Below are 4,330 nucleotides of genomic sequence, written 5' to 3' on the forward strand. Positions count from 1 at the left end.
CCTAGGGTAAGGATTATATACAAATACACTTGAACGTATTGAGCATAAGTAATAAGGGTGAATCGCCATCCATAAAATGTACTAGTTGCATGCTTGCATTAGCTAGGATATATTGATTATGAAGAGGGGCTGTTTGGTACGGTTACCGCTTGGCAGACAAAAGCCTGACCCCCTGTAATGGTTGATAATTTGAAGTGCATTATTTGTAAAAAAAATCCATGTTTTGTGGAACAGATCCAAAACTAATTCTTTGAATTTTTTTAATATAATCCCAAAAAGCTAGCGTAAAATGGACCTTATAGTCATTACTCACTTAAACGCAGACATAATTCATTTGACTTCTTGATGAATGACTGTATTGTATATGACTCAAGACCACTGGTAGATTTACATACTGTCTTATTAGGTGGAGGGATGAAGTCTCCAATTGTGTTTTCCTTAGTGGATTAAAATAAAATCAGAAACAGTTCAACTAAAGTGGTGGCAGAAACTTGTTTCCAGAAATGCTAATAATTAAATAGGTTTATACATGTTGCACAAAGTGTATTTTTAAATCGGTACATGATTCACAGGTTGTTGATTTTTTTTTTGCGGGGGTGTGGAATTAACACCGTGTATACAGCATGGAAAGCAAAAAATACAAGAAAAAGCTAAGGACGATATCACTTTGCATCCTAATCAATAGCACATGCATCAAAGGAGACTTAATACGATATCATACCATACAGGAGATGAAGGCATCAATCATTGTCGTGTTTAAAGTGAAGAAGGACACAAGCTCTTTTTCATATATGCTTCCCTCTGCTCAATATATATATTTTATATACAGGTTAATGAAATATATCTATATAGATATATGATACAATGAACAGCACTACATACATATATCTGTCATGTCAGAAAAATGAATGCCAAAAAATAAATTTTCTCCCATTCTAAATAATTGTTGATTCTCAGGAAAACTATCTACAAATACCAGATGACGGACTTATCTAGATTCCAGACCCTACCGAATGCAAATTAACTTGACATACATATATATAAAGATGAGCACTGCATATATGTCTTGAAGCGATTTGGCTGTTGGAGTGATCGATTGGGATCGATCGGATGAGTATCACCATATCTTCAAAATAAAGTTGGGCATATAAAGAGAACCACATGCGGTAGTGCTGAATTCGAATCTTGAAAATGGTCTAACGTAAAAATGTATACGGATGATATATCGTTCCAATCGGATCTGAATGTCTCCTTGATAAATATTTTGTGAGCATGTTTTGGAAACGCGCCCGGGGCCGATGCAAACTGAAATGAAGTGAAAACGTCCTGGATATTATTCACCTTCGTCTCTGTCGCAAATATATATGGCCTTGTGATTTTTGCAAATGGACACACACAAATGTTCCGCTCGTCACACAAATGTTTAGTATGTGGAATGGAGTAGTCCTCCCACTTTCTTGTTTGGTTTGTGAAATAGATTGAATTGATCTATCATCATATCATTCTACATGAACTAATAATTAGTAATAATATGATGAATGAGTTCATTCGACTAAATTTGATAGACTATCTAAAAATAGATTGATTCTTCAAACAAACAACCCCTTATAACTAGTTTGGATCCATGGTTTTACATGTGAATAAAAGATTGAAGGAGAAATTAGTTCATTTCACTCACAATCCCCTCCAATCCTATAGGGAATGGTTGTATCCAAACAAACGGTTAGTGTTCTGAAGTTTATTAAGGACAGCTAGGGCGGGCTGGGTAAAGTCTGAAGTAGTTTCTTTTCAAACCTCATTTTTTGGTAACAAGTAGGTGAGCCTTTTGTATATACTACCTTTGCTTTCGAATATTTATTGTTCGCTAGTTTTTTTAACTAAAACACGACAATTAAAAAACAACCGAAGACTAGATGCCACGGTAAAATAAACCCGTGAGTTGGAACTCGAAAACACGCCTTTATACATAGGGCTTTAAACACGACATGACTGAAGCCTGCAGACAGGCCCATAAGCAGGATCAAGCGCCGGCCCGACCATGCACAAACACAGCTAGGGCCAGGGCTAGGTCATGTCAAGCAGTCATCATATCATATGCCCAGTCCACCGCATATATAAGCCATATACCAAGCCACGCGCGAGCTCAAAGTCTACATGCATTTGCGAATCGATCATAGGAGGAGGCAGTCCAATCGAAGGAACAGTCTTTCTTTCTCTCTTGTTTGGTTAGAAGGAGATGAGAAGATTGATGGTTTCCCTGGATCCCCACCTAAAGGCTATTTTGGAAATTCGGATTTCTATTTTTTTAGAGAAAATAAACTTTTTTTGGAAAAATGAAAATTCCATGAAAAAATAGTTCCCAAACTATCTCTAAGTAATTAAATTTTAAGAGTTAGTTTGGAAACTTGGATATCTTCTGGTATTATATTGGAGGGAATGGAAGGAAAAAAAACTAATTTTCATTCAATTTCCTCAATCCTAAAAGAGATTTTCTCGCACTCCAATCCTAAAGAGGATTTGAGTTTCTAAATTCTAAACAACCTTAAGTGATTGACTCGTCCCAAAGCTTCCAATTCTACCTTATTTGATTTCCGTACGTACCGCCTGTTCTTTCTCCCCCACATGTATATGCATCAAAAAAATTTTGATAGCTAATTAACACCCGGCACTATCGCCCCAACTAATCAATGAAATCCATTTAGGGTTTAGGGAATATGAAATTATCCTCGATTTGTGCCTCCGTTTAATAACCACACACATGATGATGAGCTGCACTTCCATTTTACAGCTCGAACCGGCAAGAAATACAAGTTTATGGATCGCACGAAATCTCATCGAAATTAAGCTCCTCCCCAAACCGGAGAGCTAGCTGCTGAACTGAACAAAACGCACTGCAAACCAACAAGAAAGTTGAGGCCCTCGGTTGTTGTTGTCTCTTGGCGCTAATAGAAGAAAGTATCTGTGTCGATGCGTGCGCGCGCGCGCGCGAATGATCCATTCATTATTCATCTCGTGTAGCTGCCTTCCTCCTGGTCGCCGAAGCCGCAGTACATGTCGCTGTAGCACCCGGAGCTCTGCGTCGACAGCGACTCAGGCTCCAGCGGCCACCGCTGCAGGAGAGGGCTGCTGCCCCCCTGCGGCCCGGCCGCCGCCATCGTCTGCGCCACCTGCGCCTTCGCCTGCAGCACCTGCATCTGCAAGCTCGCCACCTGCACAGCACAGCACATATATATGCATCATGTGCATGCGTTTGTGTCAGCGGTAAATCGGTAATCCCATGCACACACACGCGGGGGGAGGGCATGCACGTGCATGCGCCCGCGCGTGCGGAACGCGTTGGGTGTGGAGGTAATAAGGTATTCCGTCCTCCGATCCGATCCTAGTCTCTAGTTAGGCATGCACAAGGTATAGAAGAAGAGCGTATATGTAGGGTACCTGTTGCTGCAGCGCGAAGATGTGGGCGACGCAGCCGTAGATGGGGTCGCGCAGCCTGGCCTGCGCCTCGTAGGTGACGGTGGCCGCCGCCTCGCTCCGGTCGGCGGGGGCCACCTGCTGCAGCAGCTTGGCCGCGTTGCTGGCGCCGAACACCTTGTGGATGGCCGCGAACTGCGCCGCCCCGTCCTCGGCGCAGAAGTGGGGAGCGAACACGCACTCCGCCGCGCACTTGCGCCGCAGGAACTTGCAGGCGCCACACACGGGGACCCCGGCGAGCCGCCACCGCTGCCGGAGGAAGCCATGGCCGTCAACGCCTGCCTGATGCTGTCGTCGCTCGCTCGCTCCCTCACGTACGTCGTCTCTCCTCTCTCTGCCTACAGGGCGGCTACAGCTACTACTTGCAGAAGCAAGAGAAGCTCAGCCAGCTCCTGTTAACACCTGTCACCTACTGCAAGTTGCGAGCCACACGCGGGGGAGGCTAAGGTCGGGCTCGAGTTTTATAGAGGAGGAACACGACAAGGGATGTAAGGTCCCCAGGGGACAAGGCCGGAGAGAAACGCGCGCGATGTAGAGGAGTGCAAGTGACCTGTGAACGCCCATTCCCGGACACAACAATACTTGTTTCAGGGAAGACGAGGCGCATCGTCTTCTTGCGTATCAACCGCTCCAACATCGCTGATTCGCACAAGTTATGGCCAGGCCTGTTGGCTGTTGCATGCATTTCACGAGAGGCTAGCTAGAAGCAGTAGGGATGGGCGTGCAGTGCTCGTAATTCATGCGGATGAAACTAGCGGAGCGGGTCGATGAATTGAACTAGCTACGTCTAGCTAGTAAGTAGCACGACCGACACAGCTACTGACATGTTGGCCTGAATGTCTCAACTTCCACGTCGCGG

At 44.5% G+C, this 4,330-nt stretch overlaps 1 pseudogene; it reads right to left on the reverse strand.

The window, feature by feature from the left end:
* Positions 1–2,704: 2,704 nt before the first annotated feature.
* Positions 2,705–3,990, reverse strand: LOC118475743 (LOB domain-containing protein 16-like; annotated as a pseudogene).
* Positions 3,991–4,330: the final 340 nt, after the last annotated feature.

The sequence above is a fragment of the Zea mays genome, unplaced genomic scaffold (assembly GCF_902167145.1).
Source record: "Zea mays cultivar B73 unplaced genomic scaffold, Zm-B73-REFERENCE-NAM-5.0 scaffold_612, whole genome shotgun sequence".
Classification (NCBI taxonomy): Eukaryota; Viridiplantae; Streptophyta; class Magnoliopsida; order Poales; family Poaceae; genus Zea; species Zea mays.